Source organism: Peromyscus maniculatus, chromosome 22, assembly GCF_049852395.1.
Source record: "Peromyscus maniculatus bairdii isolate BWxNUB_F1_BW_parent chromosome 22, HU_Pman_BW_mat_3.1, whole genome shotgun sequence".
Classification (NCBI taxonomy): Eukaryota; Metazoa; Chordata; class Mammalia; order Rodentia; family Cricetidae; genus Peromyscus; species Peromyscus maniculatus.
Genome location: NC_134873.1, coordinates 22,232,971 through 22,246,754, shown reverse-complemented (window position 1 = coordinate 22,246,754; position 13,784 = coordinate 22,232,971). Strand labels below are relative to the sequence as shown.

General features: G+C 42.0%; 1 long non-coding RNA gene across 1 annotated transcript in view; it reads left to right on the top strand.

Annotated features, from left to right (window-relative positions):
• Positions 1–370: 370 nt before the first annotated feature.
• LOC121825116 (uncharacterized) overlaps positions 371–13,784 on the top strand; it is a 29,913-nt gene continuing 16,499 nt past the window's right edge. Inside the window, exons 1-2 of the long non-coding RNA XR_006067218.2 lie at positions 371–496; positions 4,789–4,896. This is a non-coding gene — a long non-coding RNA (uncharacterized LOC121825116). The remainder of the gene's footprint in view (positions 497–4,788; positions 4,897–13,784) is intronic.

The following is a 13,784-nucleotide window of genomic DNA, read 5'->3' as shown; positions in this document are numbered from 1 at the left end:
CCTCATTATGGGGCCATCAGGGCTTTCCCCATAGTTTCCTGTGGTGGGCAGAACTGCTGTGTTTCTTTTAGGAGTGGTGTTGGACTTGAGGGAGAAACAGCCTTTCTAGTGTAGCAATGACTTCCCTGCAGAGTTGAGCCTTTCACGCTGTTCAGTCCACATTCTTCTTCAGTCTTGGGCTATAGTACACACCGAGGTTTGCTCAGTCGCTTGCAGGCTGAGGCCTGGGCTAAAGGAAATCAGACAGAGAAAGTTGAGGAAACCAGACTCTGTACTTAAAATAGGATATATATATCTTCTGTCTAGTGTTCATTTTTATGTGGTTTCCATGGGGATCATCATCTGGCAGTGTGTGTTGTCAGTCATTGTTAGCACATAGTGCTGTCTTTCAGCTAATGGGCTGAGTGAGGGAGAGGGCAGCTGGGCTCCAGAGGGACGAGACAGAGGCAGAGCAAGGAGCCTTAGGGAAAGAAGTGGACAGATGGCCTTATCAGTGGTATGACTCCAAGAATACCTGTGAATTTCTGTGGACATAAAGAACAGACCAGAGAACGGAAGTCTTGGAGGGAAAGGTCTACTGGAGCACTGCTCTCCCTAGTGACCCCACTTGTCTCTTTTTATATCTGATGGCCCTCCTTTGTGTCCTCCTGGAGATACTTGTCTCTTCAATTTCTGGAAGGAAAGGCCCCTGGCAACTCACAATGATGAGCATTAGACATGATGTGTTCTAGATGACATAGTTCAGGGAAGAGTTTGGGTGGGCTCCATCTATACCTGGGTCTTGTTTTTCCCCTGTGATAGGGAGGACTTGAAGAAAGAGGTGTCTGAGTATTCTGGTAGCTAAGATGCTCTACAAACCTCCGTGTCTTGCAATAAATCATAGTGGGATACTGGGGAGACATGGTTTATGTCAAAGTATGGTTTCTCTAGTAGAAAAGTCTAGACATTATGGAGGAGTAGAGTCCTATTCCACAATAGTTGGCTTCACACAAGGTTCTTGGGGTCCAAAGTCGGAAGTAGAAACCAGTGCATCTATTGTGGGCAATACACACTAGTGGTAATTTATTATGCCATTAATTGGCCCATCTATTCAAGAACTATATCTTTTTAAAGTTGGAGTTGAGGTATTGCTATGTTCTCCAGGCTATTCTCAAACTACTGAACTTAAGTGTCCTCTTGTTGCATCTGCTTCTACAAGCATGTTCCTGGCTCAGCTAATGTTCTTGAATGTCTGTTGGGACTGCCTCTCAGTTGGGGATCTAAGAAAGAAAAATCAAAATCAATCACAGTCCTTGCCCTGGAGGAGCTCACCCCTCCCTATCCTGGCTAGTTTTTAATTATCAGCTCGCCACAACTTAGAGTCAGTCGAGAGGAGAGCCTCAGTTGAAGAATTTTCTAGAACAGGCTGACCTATGGTCATGTCTATAGGGATTGTCTTGATTGTTAGTTGGGGTGTAGATACATTCCCCGAATGTGGGTAACACCATTTCATGAGCTGGGCCTGAACTGGGTAAGAGTGAAGAAAGCCAACTAAGGTTAAACAGGCAAAGAACATGGATGTACTAATCTCTCTTTACTCTTACCTATGGGCGTGGTATGACCAGCTCCATGGAACTCCTGCCTCTGTGACTTCACTACAATGGTGATCTGTAACCTAGAATTGTAAAGCAAATAAGTCCCTTCTTCCTCAAGGTCACCTTGATCAGTGTGCTTTCTCAGAGCATTTTAAATGAAAGAAGGGTAGCCTGTTACTAGGGAACTGAGGTGAGTGTGGCCCTAGAAGAAGTTCCCTCCCGGGCAGAGGGTTTCCAGTTCTCTGTGTTAAGGTCTGATTAAATAAGACCAGAGGTAATGGAGAAAGGCCTGTGAGACCAGTAAAGCACAGAGACCAGTTTTTCTCAACCTTCCTAATGCTTCGACCCTTTAATACAGCTCCTCGTCTTGCGGTGACCTCAACCATCAAATTATTTTCCTTGCTACTTCATAACTGTAGTTTGTTACCGTTATGAATTATAATGTAAATATCTGATATGCAGATGGTCTTAGGTGACCCCCTGAGAAAGGGCCCTTTGACTTCAGGCTGACAGTTGCTGGTTGAGAATAAACACTGCTTCTTCCATTGTGCCTCCAGGAGATGACTTGAGAGCAAAGAACAGGAGATGGAAAGTGCCAGTCGACTCCCTTCTCTGCCTTCCAAGAGGGAAAAGGTAGATAGGGAGACCCAGGCCTCAAAGAATAGCCAAACCCGGATCCAGTGTCCCTCACTGTTTCTGCCATGCTTTGTGGCTTTGTACATCTTGTCTGGGGTTCATTCTGTAGTTTGTGGACCCTGATTATCCATAATAATCATAGTAATTAATAAAACCTTTTAAAAGAGACTTTAATCATGCTTGTGCTTTGCTTCCAAACACATAATAAAAAGGAATTACTTATAAAAGTGACAAATTTATTCCTAATTATACTATTATTTTGTTATGCAATACAAGTAGAATAATCTTTGAAGCCGAAAAAATGTCTCACACAGAATTAATTAGAATAGTACATGGTTTGGAATTAGGCAATTATTTTATTGATATTTCACAACTAAAATTTTAAAGAGTATCTCAAATATTTTCATTATTGCTGGTAAATAGTTATTTTAAACACTAAACTTGTGTGAGTTCCAAAGATAAGCTTTGGACCATTGGGGGGCCTTATAAGAATATCTTTGATCTGAGGGAAATTGTACAAGATACTATTGGAGTTTAATTCTGTTGCTGTGAAAATACCGAGACCAAAAACAATCTATGAGGGGGAAAGGATTTATTGTAGCTTACAAGTCACAGTCCATCATCAAAAGGGATGTTAGGGTCAGAACTCATGTAGGATCGTGGAGTTGAAACAGTAGAGGAATATTACTTGCTGCCTCATTCAGGCTCTTTCTTATCTAGCTCAGGACCATATGCTCAAGGAATGGTGCCTCCCATAATGGGCTGAGCCCTTAAATCAATTAACAGTCAAGATAATTCATCATAGACATACTCATAGGGCAAATTGATTTGGAAAGCCCATCAGCTGAGACACCCTTCTTAGGTGTCTCTAACCTGTGCCAAATTTACATTTTAAAGCTTGCTAGGATAGACACCAAGAATCACTGTGGCCCAGATGGCCACAAGCAAGGAATTCATTTATTATAATACACAGTAAGGAAAAGGTGGTGAGATGTAAAAAGGGGTCTCTTGAGTAAGTATATTACATGCCCAGATAGAACCCTTGTGCTTAGAAGGGAATATTCGTGAAAGTCTCCAGCAGCTAGCTCCTAGTTGAAGACCTGAGAAAAACATCACACAGGTTACAAAGTAATTTGCAAGTTAAGACTGTAATTCTCATTCCTAGACTCTCCATTGGTGAGAGTTTCTATACTTTATAAAATACAGTAGCTTTTCAAGTAATACTTATTCATAGTGAATGTCCTTTCCCACTGCCTTATGAGCCAATCATAACAGAAGCTTCTTTATTTTTGCTATAAAATAAATATCCCAAGAACCCTGTCCTGTGTTCCACACTCCTCTATACCCATGCTTGTGAAACTCACCTCCTTTCTTTGCTGGGCCTAGTCTGCAGATACCTCAAAGAGTATGCTTTCTTTTAGACTTGTGCTTTCCCATCACTTAGAATTAGGTTTACAGTACAAGCATTGTGCACACCTATTTGGAATATACACAAAACTCACAGCTCCTGGCCAGAATTCAAGAGAGTCTGTACCTAGGAAGGAGCTACATGCTAGATGTCAGATTTCAAAAGGTGTTTGGGAGAAAACACCTATGAGTCTCACCATACAAAACTTCCTCGGGCCTCAGTTGAGTGTAGATTTACCCATCTACTCATCCTGGGCCACAGCTTGGAGTCCTTTGCCAGAGCAGAAGGTCTCCTTGAACACTGGGTTATTAAATAGAAACATTGTTTACTGGCCATCTCCCCTATCTGCCTGGGAGTATAGCTGCAAAGAAAATAACTTCCTAGTCAAAGCACTGGTAGTCATCCCATTGGTTTTGCATTCTTAAAAAATAAGAGGAAATAAAGAGAATGAGATGAGGAAATTGGCATGGTATTGTGTCAAAAGACCTGGAGAGATGACATAAGCAAAGAACTGCAGGGTCTCTGGATCTGGGGTGATGGTTCAGATGGATAAAGTGCATGTCAAGCAAGCATGAAGATCAGAGTTCTGATCCCCTCTAGGACCCATGAAATGCTGGGTGGATGTTGGAGCCTGCCTATAATTCTAACACTCAGAGAGTGGAGACAGGAAATCATGGAGAAAGCTGACTAGTTAGACTAGCGATTATAGATGAGCTCTGGGGTCAAATGAGGGACCCTACCTCGGCGACTAACATAGAGAATGCTCATAGAAGGTTCCCGAAGTCAACCTCAGGCTTCCACATGCCCATGTCCCTGTACATCCAGGTGTGCCAGGAAATGTTCCAACACAAAGATTGCAAGGTCTCTAGGAGTCCCATGAGGACAGGGGTAGTGTGTTTGCTGACCTCGCCTCTAGTCTAAGGCATGTTACTTAATTACCCTGTACCTTGGCTCTCAGTTTCCCCAAGGGAGGTGCCTGGTAGTTAATGCACTCACCCTGAAGGTCACTTCTCTTTCAACGGAGGCATCAACACAGTGGGCTCTGGGTAGCCAAACTGAAACACACATTCTTGGTCTTCCATGGCAGCTGGCTCAGTCATCACAGCTCTAGCATGGCTCTGATGTGCTACCTAATGTGTAACCTAAACCCTTTGTCTGCTTTTCTTTCAGATTATCATCACTTGTGCGGTCCTATCAATCTACCTATGCATTTCTACACCACCTCTCACCAGAGTGCTTAGCTCCTCTCCTCCCTAAGCAATGAGGTTAATATTGAAGGTAAAATCCATTTCGTAGAGATAATGTACTATAGACCTTTCAGGAGAGCGCGCTATGATAATGAGGAATGAGTTACCATGCTGAGGTTGTTTAAATGTCATTTATTTTAACAAGTGACACTCTGAATTTATTTAAAGTTGACTACAATGAACGAAGGGTGGAGAGTTTTAAAGTTTCATGAGATGATAATAGAACTGCAAAGCAAGGAAGCCTGGAAGTCAGCAGAGAGAGAATGGAGATTGTGATCAGAAGGTCCAAGAGAGGCCTGGGGGTTGGTTGATTGCTCCCACAGCTTGGTGAAGACTACAGAAATGTTCCCTGGGGACTCCTGGTTTGGCTTGCCACCTCTGTCTTTTCTAGTTTGTGTGTGTGTGTGTGTGTGTGTGTGCATGCATGTGCAAGTACGAGTGTGTTTATTTGTGCACACATACCTTAGCAGGTGCAAGTATGCAGTTGACTGGCAGAGAGTCACAACATTCTCTTTCCCCTCAGATGGCACATTTTCACCTTCCTCCCACCAGCACTCAAGGTTCCTGAGTCCCCAGGCCCCTGGCACTAGGTCATCCCTGCTGGCCAATTTGACTATGAAAGTATTTGGCTTCTCTGAGAATGAAAACTATTTCAAGTTTGTTTTCATCTCCATCCTGCAAGAAGGACTTACAAAGTTAAACATATGGTTTTATTCTTGGTCTTGGAAGAAATGTTTTGGAAGGTAGGCGGTATGCCAACTGCAAAGTCTCCCTGGGGGTAAAAATGGGGAAGGGTCAGAGGTATAGTCATTTTTTTTTTAATATGAGGTAGTAGAACAGTCTTTGAACATAAGCCATAGAAAGCAGAAGAAAGGAACTCAGTGAGAACCACGTGACTGTGCTGCATCTTGGAAGGGACAGAGCAACATGCCTCTTGTGGAGATAAAGGATGGAATAGCAGGAAGAGACTATAGTAGGGACCTTGCAATGTTCTTGGTCTCTCCCTCTGTTCACTGTACCTTGTTAGTTCTCTCTTAGATGAGCTTCCTCTCTTGCTTCTCTTACATGCATATTGGGCAGAGGAGAGAAGCCTATCAACATCCCAAGTTGAATCGTCTCAGGCACTCCCAGGCACATAGAGTGAGAAGGTGTCAGCTAAATCATCCCATTCCTAGGACGGAGAATCTGATGGGATTGGAGTCAGACACCGTGGTTGGTGTTGATCAGTGCCCACTGGAGGGAGGGAGAAATATATTGCACTGAGCTCTATTAGTATGTGTAATTCGTATGTCAACAAAACAGTTCATCCTCCTGTATTTGATTAGTCCACATTGTGAACATGTTTGGAAATAACACTCAACCCCATTAATGCACAACATTCATTTGTTAATAATTAAGAGTCTACCATCAGTGCTTTCTGATATGCCTTCCCCATATCTTTATGCCTCATGGTAAAAAACAACAACAACAAAAAACCCAGCTGGAATCTATTTGTTGGTAGAGATTAACAGTAAGCAAGCATTTACATACTGATAGTAATGAGCAAACTTATTCCTGGCCCAATCACTTAGGTTCAAAAACCCAAATGGAAATTACTACCTCTTGTTGCATGGATCCTTAAACTCAGGGTGTCTGAAAAGACAACTAATCAAACAAAACAGAATGAAGTGAATGTGGGGAGATGACTTGTAGGGAGAAGGGCGTGGCAATCGCGGAGGTTAGACTGGGTAGGAATATCACAGTAGGTAGGATGCATTTTATATACACGAATCAAATTGCTAAAGGACACAGTTAAGAAAGGTTATATCTATTTGTGCATGGCTTGCTGAGTGTAGTGGGTCACATGTGATAAGAACCAGGAGGGGGCTTGCTGAGAAGGGACCCATCATGAAGGGAAGGAGGATGAGAGGGACATGGGAACCACACAATGACCAAAATTTATCACATAAATGTACAAAGCTGTCAAGGAACTTCAGAGGGTAATAAACACCCCCAAAGAAAAACCTGTGGGCTCTTGGGGCTTGTTCTTGTATACAAAGGAGGTATTTTTTTTCTTTGAAAATGGTCATTTTGTGCTGGGTCAGTAGCTGGAACTATTTTTTTTTTAACCAGAAAACTTCAGAGCTGGTATCAACTTGAGTTCAGTATCAACTAGTCTTGTCCTCGGCATGGGTCATAGTAGATGATAGCTTTCCAGTCTACATGAAATGCCGCATTAGTTTGGGTGATTTTATGAAGACTTAGATCATAATAACATTTTTTAAAAAAGTTAAAGAAGTTATTTTCTTTTCATTCCAATCAATTCCCTTATTCAAACATTTAAAATAATTATAGGCTACAGGTAAATTATAGATCATACACATGCTAAATTATAACCCATCTACACCAATTAATATTTATTGAGCAATGAATGGGCAAAATATGCTAACTTGAGGATTCAAGACCTGAGTGTAATTAAGAACTTCGGCTGGGAAAGATTATAACTGCATCTTCCCAAACATCCCTCCCTCCTCTCCCCAGCGTCTGCCAAGGGAAATGTAAGGATAATATGCTAACCCTTAGCTTAGCTCTGAAGTTGTTTACACAGGGAAAAATCAATTACTTTAAATATTTTAAATCTTATTTCCTAGTAACTAACCAATGACAGTTTATGATGGTCTTAAAAGCCAGGCAAAGGGAATCAAATTAAATTTTATTTATTTTTTTCCCTTTCCCCAAGGGCCTTGTGTGGGTCTCTCATGAGCAGACATAAAGAATGCTGTGGGAACCACAGCAGTTTAGAGCTGGTGAGATTCCGCTGTGCTCCATAGCTTAGTAACTATTCTATTCATACTGCTGATACTACTGGTGAGCTTAAGCCAGGGCGGGCTATGATGGGTCAGGAAATAGAAATCACAGTGTGTCAGTGGCTTTGCAAATTGATTGTGAGTAAAGCTGAAAAACAATGCTGAGCTCATTATAACACATTTTAATCCAGAACATAAGATTTGGGGCAGATATGTACCTATAAGAACTAATAAATCATAAGGGATATAGAATGGCATCTATCAATGCAGAATCTACCAATCCCCAAAATAATTTCTCTTCATAAGATCAGCACCTAAGCTTAAGCATGACCTGCATTTGTAGCCTCCTAGTGGGAAAGAAGCAGGGAACAGAGAGTTTTGAGATCTCAAGGTTGTCTGCATCAGGCGTGATTGAAGTAGAGATTTAGGTAGGAAGCTCACTGAGCAACAAAGTAAACTAAGCAAGAATGTGAGACATCATTTCCTGGCTGCAATCGGAGACACCTCTTGCCTTATTGGTAAATGTGAGTGTATAACCAGTCCCAGGAGATTCCCATTTCCTAGCTGCCTGCATTTGAATGATGATCTCTGTCTCCTCATTCTAGCATTGGGTCACACAAAGATTTAGGAACTCATGTCTGCGAGGAATGAATACATTTTCCTGCTGGGTATGTTAGAGGTGTCTCCTATAGCCTGTGTTCCACCCCATGGGTTTCTAACAGTCCCCAGTATGTATACACCTACCTTAGATACAGCTTCTTTGAGTGATTTTCACATCGCAAGTTCCATTGTGTGGGTCTTTTTGCTTTGCCTCTCATAAGTACCCAGAGACAGACATTGCGTGATGAACTTGTAAGATTTTCCAATGACAGGCCAGTGCTTTGACACCCACATGAAAGGCAGTAGTGTAGCATTAGGAGATGAGGGGGGCAAAGCCCACTGCTCATGCACTTCAGTATTCCTGTTACCTTAAAGATGGTCCAAGATGCTCCTAGAATCCAGGCAGAGAGGATAGAATCGATCTTCTAAGCAACTGCTTGACATTGTCCTCCCCATCTCATCTTAGCAACATCCCTGGACTTTATGTCTCTTCTATAATGTGAGGGCAATAAAGATTAGCCTATCTACTTAGATTTTATAATTACAGTTACATGTACAGGACTGGGGTAATGTTCTTTCATTAAAAAAATGTTCAGTGCATGATATTTAAAACAGACATAAAGATATAACAGGTTATCACTCTAAGAAAATCCCTTTGGGGGTCCTCTAGATAGTGGTCTTTTATTAACCTTCTTTGACCTCCAACCCAGGTCTTCCATGCTCTGCCTTCCCCCCCCCCTCCAAAAAAAAAAAAAGCTCTGAATGCTGGCAGTTGCCCTTATCAGGTTTCTTTGCATGAAGCAGAACAGAAAACATGCTTGGCCACTTAAGAGAGAAGACATACTGAAGATGAGACACAAGGGGTATAAACCAGCTAGGCTTTGTCTTTTTAGAAGAAAATTGAAGGCAGGTCCCAGGCATAATGTCCATAATCCACAGTTTGGAATCAGAAAAGCATGTTTGTGCTTGCTGGACCGTATACCGGCTTGTTTAAATGGATGCAGTTTTTCCTGTTCACTTCCTAACTGCAACTGTTGGGTGTGCTGCTGTTTTGTAGTAGAGAAGGCACATTTGAATCCAAAGGAAATGCTCGCATTTTAATAGGAAATAAAGGGATCAGATGCAACTCACACACGCACAATAAAAGGAACGAGAGGCGACAGACTTGTAATGTGTCTTTAATGTAATCACAACTATATTCCAAGGGTGAAGGTGTGACTTCGATTTGGATGGATGCACAGGGCTCTCTCATTTGCAATCATCATTAGTGGGTTGTGTGCACCCTGTGGAAATGGGAATCTGCCCCGTGGAAATCTAATACCCCCTTGATGAAACTAGAGAACGTCAATTGTGGCAGAAGGGACTGGGCTGAGTCAGACCACCCAAGCAGTAGAGTGACCTGACTTTCAGTGGTCAATACCAAAGACTCTAAATTCTGCTACTGATTAAGAGAGCAGCAGCCTGCAATGCCCCCAGAGCGCTTGTGTTCCAGGAAGACCAACTGCTCCTCTAGGGTGAGTGGGACCCATACATGGGTGTATCTTGGGGTGGATGCTTGGGGTCATTTGACATCTCCTTATTTATCGAGTGGATTTCCTTCTTACTCCTATCTGCAAGTGAGGGAGAGCTATTTACATTTTAAAGAACGCTTGCTTGCTTGCCTTGTTTACTCTCCCGGATTAACATGGCGTTTTATCTGTTTCTTATCGCTGTCAACCCGTCTCCTAGTTATTTGTGTCCGAGGTTTATTTTCCGCAGCAAACCATGAACTCTTTTGATATTTAGGTTTGGTTTGTAATCAGTTCTATAATCCTTCCTTGCACCTCAGCACAGGGCCTGGCGAAGAAGCGACTGGAATTGTGCTCAGTGAAGTCTCTTAAACCTGTAAATGGGACTGGTCCTCTGGATAAGAGTCCACACAAGAATTAAATGAGTTATTTTTAACTCATTTTCACTTAAAATTGTTTTCCCTCCTGTGTTAGCCAAACTCATCCACATGCTTATTTGCTAGGAGGGAACACAGCAAAACCTTCTCTTGCCAGACTTCTGATTGTTTACAAACCAGTTAGGAGTTTCCCAAACTTGGCTAACATTTCAAATTCCTTAATAAATTATAGTTATTATTAAGCATAGGCTCTTTTTATCTGTACCTCATTAACATGACACAGGGATTTTGAGTATCAGTGCTGTACATTTGAATTCTAAAAGTAACAACTGAGTTCCTTTTACATTGTGCAACTCATTCAGTTATAAGTTGACATAACCTAGGATCACCCCAGAAGAGAGTTTTGATGAGGGATTTTCTGAATTGGGTTGGCCTGGGAGGGATTATCTCATTTAAATTGATGTTGGAAGATTCAGCATACTCTGGGTGGCACCGTTCCCTAGGCAGGGGTCTTGAGCTGTATACAAATGGAGAAATCAAGTGGAGCATGGACACATATAGGCAGTCATTTCTCATGCTCGTGACTGTGGGTGTGATGCACTGACCTTTTTGAGGTTCTTGCCTTGGCTTCCCCACAAGGATGACCTATGGATTGTAAGCTAAAATAAATCTTTTTTTTCCTTTAGTTGCTCCTTGTCAGGCTATTTTGTGACAGCCACAGAAACAAACTAGAGCAGGTAGCTTTGGATAAAAGGCAACTTTGTATACACCAGCTATATGAAGACTAAAGACACATAAAATGGTACCTGCACTACTTATCTAGTAGTCTTATTTTGAAACTAATGAAGTGGTGGGTGTCAAAGTATCTTCTAACCTGTACTGCTACTGTATACAAAAAGGATTATGGGAAATAAAAGTAGAAAGGGCCACAGGTACTAATGTTTCTGCAACAATAAATCAAGGGTTAGGGGTCTCACAATTAACCTGGTATGTTTATTCTAGGGTTCAAATGCACTTGAGCAACACTGGCAAGCCACTAGTTTGATTGTCTCTGTAGGTTTCCCCATGATGATCTTGATGCCCCTTGCTCATAGAATCCCTCTTCTTTCTCTTCCACTGGACTCTTGGAGCTTGACCTGGTGCTTGGCTGTGGATCTCTGCATCTGCTTCCATCAGTTACTGGGCGAAGGCTCTATGATGACAGGTGGGGTGTTCACTGATCTGATTACTGGGGTAAGCCAGTTCAGGCACCTTCTCAACAAGAATATCTTAAAAGCAGTCCTAGAGATTGAAATAATCCAAGGGGGAGGGAACATTCAGACTTATCTAGCCTTTGGTCTCAACCTTTCCCCATAGGACCTTGGGAAGTAGAGGTTCTAACAAAGATAGGGAACTATTAAAGAAGAAAGAAGAAATACATCTATAGAAATTCCTGTGAGACTATGTGGTGAGGTATCCTGCTCTTGTTCTCCTGTGACAAAGTATAACTCAAAAGGGAATAGAGGTCACAATACAAAATAATCTGGAATACAATTCAAGATGTAGAAGGTATAGCTATCTTTGGTCTCACTTAGGGACTCTTGTACCAATTGGAGCTTGGTGAGTGCCAAATCTCTGTTATAGCAGTATCCGAAGAGGTGTATAGAAGCAGCCATGGGCCAATGACTGTTTAACAAGGGAGTTACTTCCTTGTGTGTGTCGGGGGCATTGCATCCAACTTGATGGCAGCAGGCAGCAAGGGATGCTTTTGCACAAGGGGACAGGTGCATGTGAGCTTGGTATCATGGCCCAGTTTTGCAATAACTGAAGGGACCTGGATGGCTTGTAGTGGAGATCCCAGAAGACTAGTGCAGAGCTGGGGAGTTGGGAACACTTTTGTGAACTAATTCAAAAATCAATTAGAGAAAATTCAGAGTATGTTCTTGCCTTGTGACATGTGGCAGTAAGAATCAAGTCTGGGAACAAGAAGACGACACTATTTCAGTGACAACTGAGTGACTGCATTGCTTCAAGGACAAAAAGGCTGTTTGTTGGTCCCTAGCCAGTGTGGCTCTAGTAGCTTCCTGGGTTTTCACATGTAAGATGACGATCCTGTAGGACGCTAGTGTGCAGCCAGGACCCATGAGGAGCCTAGAGAGGATTGAAAAACATCATCTTAGGAATAAAAGATGTGAGTGTATGTTTTGCTTGTAATTTGTATTACCCTTCCTCAGAACCACAGCTTTCTCAGGCTCAGGCAAGTGCCCTCTTAGTCCTTAGAATTTACATTTCACAGTGTTACAACAAGATCTCTTTTAGATAATTTAGCCCCAGGAAGCTTAAGCCAGGGACAGTCAAGCAGGGCTTCAGAAACAGGGAACACCGGGCCTCTTTCTTTCTTTACCCTGGGATTTTTATTTCTGAGCTGAGAAGATAACGCATCTTAATAGCAAGCAGCTGAGTTAACTAGATAAAAGGTTTTATAAACAGTTAGTGAAATCTTGAAATCAGAGAAGCCAGAGATTCACAGTTTTACCTTGCCTGACTGAATCTAAATGTACATCACCAAAAGCAACACAAAAGGAGATGGTGAGATATTCTGTGATACTCCCATGAGCCAATGAAGGTTTCAGTTCATTCATTTCAGGCTACGGACACGGATTGAATTCTATGACACAGTTGCTTCTAAGCTCAGGGCTGAAGAAACACCACAGAAATCAATCCACTAAACTGAACTTAATGATCTAGACAATAAAGAATACAGTAAACTAATGAATACACTGAGCTAGTACAAGGTTGTTTCTATATGGTAGTAATAGATGAGAAAGAAACCCGAAGATCTGAGATCCATAGCTAAATAGTGGTATTAAAGAGCGTGTGCTTCATGGTTAAGAGCACTTTCTGCTCTTCCTGAAGACCTGGGTTTGACCCTCAGCACCCATATGTCAGTTTGCAACCATCTGAACTTCCAGACCCACTGGATATGACACCTTCTTCTGGCCTCTCCAGGCATTAGGCATACATGTGGTATACTGACCTACAGGCAGGCAGGATAGTCATGCATATTAAATAAACAATATGTCCTTTGAAAATTGTGAGGAAATGAATTAAAATGAATAAGCTGACATGCAGTGAAAGAAACAGGATTTTAAATTATGAAAACTCTATGGTTCCAGGGAAAGGACAAAGAGAACGTGATGTAAAAGTACTTACTGGAAGGAGCTGTTGAAGGAGTTGACTTTGGTGCGGGAAAAGGGGGGTAAAGACGGTACTGGGACACTAGATCAGGAGCCTTGAACTGGAGACCTGCTGTCTCCCAGATTAACCACCTATCACCAGAAGAATTTCCATAAAGCATAAATTCAAGAAAATCCCAATTATAGTGTCAGCACTTGTAAGGAGGGGATATCAAAGGGAAGTATCGAGGGGAGAAATGATTGATTCTGAACAAAGGAAAATTCAGGATCAAAAGCAAGGAGATAAAGGAAATCATACTGGGTTTGGACAAAGACTACACACGTTCAAAACCTATAAATAGATAAATAGGCAGCAATTTTCTGAAAAAAGTTAATGAAATGGAGCAACAACTGAGATATGGAAAATAATGATTATGTGAGGATGGGCAACAAGCCAGTCAAATGCTACCACATCAATTAAGGGAACAGCAGG